Here is a 9,419-nt window from a genome sequence, read left to right as displayed (position 1 = left end):
GAGGGGGAGGGGAAAGGGGAAGAAGAAGAAGGGGAGGGAGGACCCCTGGAACAGAAGAGAGAGGAGCTCTTGGTGGACAGGGAGCATCCTACTCCCCAGGACTGTCCTCCAGAGCCAGCCTGGCCACTCTGGCATCCCGGTGCCAGGCACACAATGGGACACACCCAGTCCCCTAGGGGAGCCAGAAGTGAGAGGAGCACACCCCTTGGGGGGCACCTGTCCCCCCCCACACTCTGAGGTTCACCTGGGAGCAAAGGGAGAAGCTGGTAGGGAGGCTGTGGGGCTGCAGGGTGCACAGCTCACAGGCCCAGCCCTCGGGGCAAGCTGCCTCCACCAGGACCCTGGAGCAGTGACCATTCAGGGGGTCCCCTCTGCCCCAGCCGACAGCCACACTCCTGACCCCCCTTTGCATGTCTGAGGACCTATCCCCACAGGACCTGAGAACCTGTCCCCACAGGGCCTGGACCTTGCCCTGGAGACTCTGGTGGGCCTGGGGTCTGATTCTCAGGCAGGACAGTTCCGAGCAGCAACTGGTGGTCAGAAAGAGGCAGCGGGTCCCAGAGCTCCAGGTAGGGCCACGGAGTCAGTGACCTCAGGGACATCTGCCATGTGCAGGGAGCATGGATCCTAGTGTAAAGGTTCCAAAAAATGGGACATGACCATAAAAACCAAAGGGCGGTGGTGCTGGAGGGAGGACACGTCTGTGGCGTGGGAGCCACGGGGCTCGGGCAGGTGGGCATCGAGTGGGGACACAGCCTGGAGAGGATCTCTGTTCCCGCAAAGCCTGGGCTGAGAGGTCCCATCTATCTGGGGCCTCTCACCACTCCTGGGGGTGTCCTTTCCTTGGTCCTCCCAGCGGACACTTCCTGTGTGGCCACCAGATTCACTGGAAGCTCAAGCACATCCCAGAGGACAGGGACAGATGCAAAACATCTATTGCCAGAAAAGGCTCTGGGTGCCTCCCCAGTCCTTGGGGTTGCATTTTTAATATTTTTCTGGAGTTTTGGGGTTATTAAGAGATAAAAAAAATGTTAGCATGAGGCTGACGTCATGATGGCATACTCAAAATGCTTGGCAGATTCACCCTTCATCCGACATCTGCTTGGCCCTGCAGTGGCCAGGGCCTGCTCTGGGGCTGGGGACAGAGGAAACAGGGCATACACCACACGGAGCTTCATTCCAGGGAAGACTGAAGTGGGGACCCACTCTCGGGGTGGGCAGAGAAGGCTGGAGACACTCATTTGTGTGGGGTAGTTCTCTAGGGGCTTTGAAGGTAGGAGGGGACCCACTCCAGGGTCTGGACTGTAAGGTTCCCTCCTAGCTCAAGGGAACGTCATCCCCCGAGGTGCTCCTTCCAGTGAGGCCCACCCACCACAAGCTGAGACCTCCCCTCCCCACTCCACCCCTTCACCCCACGGGTGAGAAGAGTGTCAAAGGGTGCAGGCCTTTTAAGGCCACCATGCAGCTCCAGGAAGGCCTGGCTGCTGGGTCAGATTGGCCCAAGGATTCTGAACACCATAACCCTGTGCCAGGCATGCATGGGGAAGACCTGGCCAAGGCCTCCAGGATGCTTGATCTCTGTGAAGGCAATGAATCCCAAGTTTTCTGCCCCTGTGGCTCTGGGGACCATCCACTCACAGATCTCCAGGGAACACCCTCGCCAAAAGACACCAGGACTCACCTCACCCGGGAATGGCCAGAAGACGCTGCCCACCCTCGGGCAGCGAAGCCAGTGACTGTCAAGGGGGCACAGGGGACCCCTTATCATGTCACATTCCGGCCATGTGGGCTCCAGCCCCTCCCAGATCTGCCCCTGACTCCACGTCCTGCCCACCTTCCTCCTTGGGAACCCCTCCCAGTGACTTCCCGCACAAAAATTTCCGTCTCAGGCTCTGCTTCTAGGGACCCCGCCGATGGTCCCCAGGGAGTTGGAATAAACCCTGTGAGAACAGGAGCCACTGGGTATCCCCAGCCTGACTCATCAAGCCCCCCAGGCTCCTGGGCCCTTCTCTGCCATCTCTAAGCACCGGTGGGCTTGAGCTCCCTGCAGGCAGGGTCTGCTGATTCACATGTTCCAGGTGACCCGAGCTGGGTCCTGTGTCCCAAAAGTCCTCATTGAATCTGAGCCCCAAGACATCAAAATGTGACCATGTTTGGAAATAGGGTCATTGCAGGAGTAATCAGTTATGCAGGGTCACACCACAGTTGGCTGGTCCTGGTCTAATCTGACTGGTGCCCCACGGAAAGAGGAGACATGGAGACAGACACACCCAGGAAGTGGCCATGTGAAGGTCAAGACCAAAGCCCGGGGATGTTTCCAGAAGCAGGAGAACACCAGCCAGCCCAGGCAGAGTCTGGAAGAGAGAAGCACACTCCCCATGGCCCAGGAGGAGCACGGTTGTCTCTCCTGTGCTGAGTCGTCTATAAAGGAAAGATGCAGATTTGGCTCACGGTTCCACTTTCAGTGAGGCCTCAGGAAGGCACAGTCATGGCGGAAAGGAAGAGAGGAAGGTATGTCACGTGGCAAGTGTGGGTGTGAGAGGGAGGAAGGGGCCGGGCTCTTACACAACCGGCTCTCCTGAACCCGCAGAGCAAGAACCCACTCATCACCGCAGGAGGGCACCAGTCATGGGAGAGCCTGTGATCCAGCACCTCCCACCATGTCCCCCAACACCGGGTCACATTTCCACCTGAGATGTGGGAGCCAGCCCTGCTGACACGTGGACCTGTGACCTCTGGCTCTAAAACCGCAAGACAAGGACTTTCTGCCACATGAGCCACCCATGCGTGGTGCCTTCTTACGTGCCTGGGACACAGCACCAGGCTCCCCACCCCTCCTCCCTCTGGGGTTGTCCACCAAGAAGAGGACCTTATCCTGCTGGACCACCAAAAACTCCAACCCGGGCACCCATATGAGCTCGAATCCTTCCAGGCAGAGGACACTGCCGCCACCACTCCACTCTCCCAAGCTGCACGGGGTCTTTGTCCTCATCACATAGCTGAGAAACTAAAGCCCAGAGTCCTGGAGGCAAGGTTCTGCACCTGGGCCAACGTGGGTCAGAGGCCACCCCACAGGGACCTGCCCATGCTGGGGTCAGAGGGTCCCATTAGGCAGGACAGGCCATGTGGGGAGAGTCTGAGTGGGGTCCATCTGCCTCCAGGGGAAGTGAATGTGGCCCTGCTGTCCACACAGGACCCTACTAATGCCATGACAGCAGTCACTACAACCTGAAATGTCCCTGTCATTCACCTACCTGCTGGATGTTGGCCTCACTATTCAGGCTGGGGCTGGCTGCCTGGAAGAAATAGAGCATAGGCCACATGTGTGATTTCAGACATGCTAGTGGCCATGTTAAGAAAAGGAAAAAGAGGCCAGACACTCACACCGGTAGTCCCAGTACTTTGGGAGACTGAGGCAGGAGGATCACTTGAGCCCAGGAGTTCGAGACCAGCCTGGGCAAAATAGGGAGACATAATTCCTACAAAAACATTTTAAAAATTAGCTGGGCATGGTGACACACACCTGTAGTCCCAGCTACTCAGGGGGCTGAGGCAGGAGGGTCATCTGAGCCAAGGATGTTGAGGGCTTCGGTGAGTTGGGATGGTGCCACCGCACTCCAGCCTGTCTCAAAAGAAAAAAAAAGGTGCTGCCATCTCAGTGCACGGTCTGCATGCCACATGATGGGTGAGGCCCTCACATCCTCCATAGTCATGTGTGCTGCACACTGACCCTGGGTCTGGCAGGGTCAGCCAATGTGATCAGGGCCACTGTGCCGTAGGACGCTCAGCTCCACAGGACTCTTGTACACCATCTTCACTCCCAAACTAAGGAGGATTGAGCTGCACTGTAGATAGTGAGGTGTTTGCTGAACAAACATGTGACTACATGACATATGCACTGTGATCGAGGCCACGGTTATACCTTCCTGGGTAGGTAGGAGTCTGGGCAAGGCCCAAGATGCCTTAGGACAGGGAGCTGGGTGCAGGGGGAAGAGCCACTCCTGCTTCCCACCACCCCCAGTGAGAGGGAGAGTAGTGTGGGAGAAGGAAGGGCAGGGCTGAGCTCCCTAGAAGCCCCCCACGAAGCCCCAGCCCAGGCCAGCCGAATCCCATGGTTACAGCTCCAGTCCCAGGGATGACATACTGAGTGCGCACTGGAGAAGCTGAGGCTGACACAATGGCCCCAAGCCCAAGGCAGCCCTGTGATGACAGATGGGGTGGGGTTTCCATGCAAGCTTCCAGCGGCTCCAGAGCCTCCATCCCTGGGCAGGGGAGGGTGGTGCCAGTGTGTGCTGCCAAGCCAAGGTGTCCGTTGAGGCCCAACGAGGTCGGGCTGGGGGAGTCACAGTGGGTGAGGAGACTCATATTTTTCAGTTCGAAGGCTGCGTCAAGGCTGTGGCCTCCGGGGAAGTGAGCCCTTCACCCTGCCTGGCCTCCAAAAGCCCTGGTCAGCAGCCCACCAGGGAGGACTTGACCCGGGCCTGACCAGATCAACATGCACAGCCCTCCATGCCCCCAGAGACCCCAGTGGCTCCTGAGAGGAGGCCGTGGGCCCCTCACCCTGTGCTGGTCACTCTGATCCCACTGCCACCTGTGCCAAGCTGAGCAAGGAGCATCTGGTCAGAGAGCCAGCACTTGAATGAATGAATGAATACACACTTGGATGAATGAAAGAACACATAGAAATACATGAATCGAGGGTGCTGAAGTGAGACCTGCTCTGTCCCCACGTTCAGCCAACACATGCCCACAGTTCAGAGCCCCCTGTGCACCCTGCCCCCTGGGAGTCTCCTGTGTACCCTGTACACTGGGAGCCATCATGCACTCTGCCCACTGGGAGCCCCTGTGCACCTTGCCTGCTGGACCTGCCACTGGATAGTGTGAACATGGTCCCCCAACTCTCCCTCACACCTAGGGGTGACCTGGACAGATAAGCTGCTCTGTCTGCAGGGAAGGGCGGCTGCCAGGTTGGGGCAAGGACCCGGTCAGACTGCCTGCTCAAGTCGCAGCTCTGCCGACCTGGCTGCGTGACCTGGTGCAAGTTGCCTGCCACTCTGTGTCCACCTTTGGGCAAAATGGTCCTGGGGTATACGGTCGGCTCAGAGCAGGAGTGAGGAGGGAAAGCTTGTGTGGGGGTCCCACTGCCCTGCTTGTTACTGCAGAGAACAGAAACCCCCCAGGGTTCCTGTCAGGGGCTCCGTGGCAGGGCTTGGGTGGGGGCTCCGCATGGGGATTGTCCTGGAGGTGCTGCACACACAAGAAAATGAGTGGCTAAGTAAGAGCGGCATCCTGTCTCTTGAGCAGAAACGCGCCCCGCCCCTCACGGCCTCCAGGAGCCACAGCCACCACAAGGCGAGGCTGAGTGCTGGGACTGATGCCACAGGTCACTGATCTTTAGTGTCCACCATGATGATCCACTAGAAGGAGAAAGTGCTCCTGGATTACTCATGTAATTAAAAATCAGTTTACAGGCCAGGCATGGTGTCGCACACCTGTGATTCCAGCACTTTGGGAGACTGAAACAGGAGGACTGCTTGAGCCCAGGAGTTGGAGACCAGCCTGGATAACATAGTGAGACCCTGTCTCTACTAAAAATAAAAGTAGCAAGGTGTGGTGGTACACACCTGCAATTGCTGCACTTTGGAAGATTGAGGTAGAAGGATTGCTTGAGCCCAGGAGGTCAAGGCTGCAATGAGCTATGATGGTGCCGCAGCACTCCAGCCTGGGTGGCAGAATGAGAACGTGTCTCCATAAAAAAAAAAATTCAAAATTCAAAAGTAGAAAAAATAATCAGTTTTCAAAAATAAAGCAAAGAAGCCTGACACCCGCCCAGGGCACACAGCGACGCTGCAGTGGCCTTGGGGTGCTGGGAGGCTGGCAAGGCACAGAGGCCCAGCACTTGCGCAATGTCTCTAGAGCCTCCCCAAGGCTCTGTCCGGCTCCAGGTCGGGCATGCGTACCCTGTGAGTGTGAGTGGGCACCCCTGAGAAACCCCAGGTAGCACCTGAGGCGCACATGCAGAGGACGGTAAGCCCTGGGGGCTGGCCCTCCCGTCAGCCCAGTGCCTCCCTCCTGGGGCTGCCTAGCCCAACCCTCAACCAGTCAGCAGGACGGACATCCATGACCAGGGATGGCCACTAGGTCACCTCTCACAACAACCCCAGCCCTGCAGGAAGTGACCGGGCTGGCCCTTTCCTCCACCCTCACCCTCCACCCTCTGCCCGGACCCCACCAGGAACTGGTGGCCGGCAGGTGTGGGTGCGGCTCCCCTTCCACCTCCCATTTGCCCCAATGTGACAAGCCCATTCCATCAGTGCCCTGAGTCCTCATCCGGACATCAAGAGGGAGAGGCTGGCAGACAGGTGAAGCGAGTGCTGTCCAGCGGACACAGCTGTAACTCGGAGCTTCATTGCTTAGCAGGACCACTCCACCAGGGGCCTGCACAGATGATGCACTGCAGAAGCAGGGACAGATGAGCATTTGGGATTGTGAGGGATGTGCCGGAGTTTCTAGAGAAAGAGTACAGACAGTGGCAGCCAGCAGGACTGGGCACTGAGAGCCATGCCCCAGGCCGGGTGGGCTCCAACAGCCCTGGCCTGAGACACTCCTCACTCCCCTCCTTGCCCTTCCTTCTAGCCTGCCATCCTGGTCACCTGCTGCCTGCGTTTCAGTCCAGCAAGGATAGTGTGAGCGCCCACCATGCGCCTGGCTCTGCCTCTGCTCACCCCCAGCCCCCAGCCCTGCCCTGGGGCCAGCAACATCCCTGCTCTATCCCAGAGCCAACCCAATGTGGAATCCCAAGGACTTCTGACTTGCCCAGCCTGAGCTCCAGGATTGATCTGGTGACCTGAGAGGAAGGAAAGGTAGACAGACATGTCTACATCAAAATTTGCCCTCCTGTTCACAGAACTATAAACAAATGAGGAGGAAGTATCAGTAGGCAACAATATTCAGAACACATATAAAAGTATTAGTAGCCTTAAAATGTAAAGAGCTCTTAGAAATCAATAAGAAAAACGATGAAAAGCTCATTATGGAAAAAGGCACCAAACAATGTGAGGCAATTCACCGAAAAAGAAATATAAGTGACCAATAAACATGACAAATAGTCAACCTCACAAGTGAGCCAAGAAACTCAAATTAAAATAAGATACTATGTTACCCAACAATTGACAATGTTGAAAAAGATGTGCTGCTGGTGTTGGTGAACCCTCTGGGACCAGTCAGAGGACCCAAGGGGATGAACTCCTTGCTAGGCAAATGTCAACATGTAGGATCCTCAGGAATGGGCACGGCTGATGCTATACATTCACCTCTAGGGAGCATTCCCAAGATGACCTAGGGTGACACATACACAGAGATCTCCATAGGATGCTTGTGCCACGTTGCTCATAAGACCACGGGGGGGGGAATGTATAGTTTCAGGGGCCACCCAGGGCGGTGCCTTGACACCATGTGATTTTACAGGATGAAATCTAGACAGGAGGATGTGTCCATGAAACACCACCAAGTGTAGAAAGCAGTTTGGGGAGATTCTCAGGATGAGAAGGGGAAAGAGAAAACAGCACAGCTGAAACAATAGCCAGATGGAAGGCAGACAGATGGAAGGCAGACACGTGTGTGCATGTGCGTGTCACATGTGTAGATGTTGCAGAGGCATCAGGGATGGTAGTCAGGGTAACTGTTTCTTTTTGTATTGGGGCTTGTGTATTTATTTCCCAGGGTTCAAAACCCCAAACAGCAGACACATGTTTACTCCTGGGTGATGTCTAGTGTCCACACAGCTCTGCTGGCCCCACACCCCTCTGATCAACCTGAATGCAGGTGCCTGCATGGAGGAGGTGGCCGGAGGCTCCCCCAGGCCCCAGCGGCCAGGCCCACTCCCCTGGCACAGAGTGGACATGGTGAGAGTGAAGGCAGCACTGTGTGCACCGGGCCTCAGTTCCCACCCTGTATACAAGTGAGTTAGATCCTAATGTCTCTGGGCATCCTCCATCCATGGCAGTCCCATCTTGCCTAGCTGAGGGACTAGAGTGCCCTTGTCCCCAGGGCAGGACCTGAAAGGCTTGTTTCAACCCAGCTGGCTGACCATGACACTGCTGCCCATGCCCCTTGTTGACCATGACTCTACTGGCCATGACCTTGCTGACCATGACTCCAGCTGAACATTACCCTACTGGCCATGACCTTACTGACTATGACCTCGGCTGACCATGACCCTTCTAGTTATAACCCTGACTGACAATGACCCTGACTGACCATAAACCTGAAAAACCATGATCCCAGCTGACCATCACCCCACCTGACCATCATCCCAGCTGACCATGACCCTGACTGACAATGACCTTGACTGACCATGACCCTGACTAACCATGACCCCAGCTGACCATGACTCTGTTGACCATGACCCCAGATGACCATGACCCAGACTGACTATGACCCCAGCTGATCAGGACCCTGGCTGACCACGAGCCTGGCTGACCATGACCCTGGCTAACCTGACCCTGACTGCTCATCACCCGGGGCTGACCATGACACTGACTGTCCATGACCCAGGATTGACCATGACCAGACAAGCCTGGACTGGCCCAACTCTGGCCACAAGCCCTGACACAAGCAGCTCGGCATCTCCAGGCCCAGTGTTCACTGGCAGAAAGGGCAGGACCAAGAGGCTTCTCTGGCTGGGTGGAGGGGGAGGGCTGGAAGGGCAGCAGGGCCAAGTGTTTGACCAGTATGTGCCCTTCAGGGAGAGAACTTGAGCAGGCAGGTGGGTGAGTGAAGCAGACTTGAATCTCGGAAGTAGCTGGCCTGAGAAGGATGTGTCATGGGCGTGGGCTTGGTGGCCTCCCGGAGGACTCTGGCTTTTCCTCTGGGTAAAACCAGAGTCTGGAGGACTTGAAAAAGATGCAGGCCGTGACCCACCATCACCAGGCCCAGTGTCGTGGCACGGGGGACAGCCTGCCACTTGTGTGGGAGTGCGGGGACTCCATGGGTTTGCCAGCCTCCCCCTGCCAACCTGAGGAAGTGGCACTGAGCTCAGAAGCAGCTGGTGCCCGTGGAGGGCATCAGGGCATCAGGACTCCTCCGGATGGCTGCCAGTGTGGATGGGACACCCAGCTGCGGCCCAGATGCAGATGCCGCCACCTTCGGGTCGGGGCCTCAGCACAGAGGAAGCAGCAGGAAGGTGCCGAACCTGTGCCCAGGGGTACGCAGCCCAGGGCCTGCCTCCAGTGTGTGTTCACCCCTCGAGCTCATGCCTTCAGCCTTGGCCAGCCAAGGGGGCTAGGGCAGAGGTGCTGCCCCATCTCCAGGGCTCCCCACAGGTGGTCCCTGCGGGCCACCCAAGACAGGCAGTGCCCACATTTCTGTTCTATAGTCCACAAATGCGAGATCTTGGGCCCCTCTGGGCAGCCCCTCTC

This window comes from Carlito syrichta, unplaced genomic scaffold, assembly GCF_000164805.1.
Source record: "Carlito syrichta isolate Samal-C Ts95f unplaced genomic scaffold, Tarsius_syrichta-2.0.1 Scaffold303013, whole genome shotgun sequence".
NCBI lineage: Eukaryota > Metazoa > Chordata > Mammalia > Primates > Tarsiidae > Carlito > Carlito syrichta.
Note: the sequence above shows the minus strand (reverse complement) of the source record.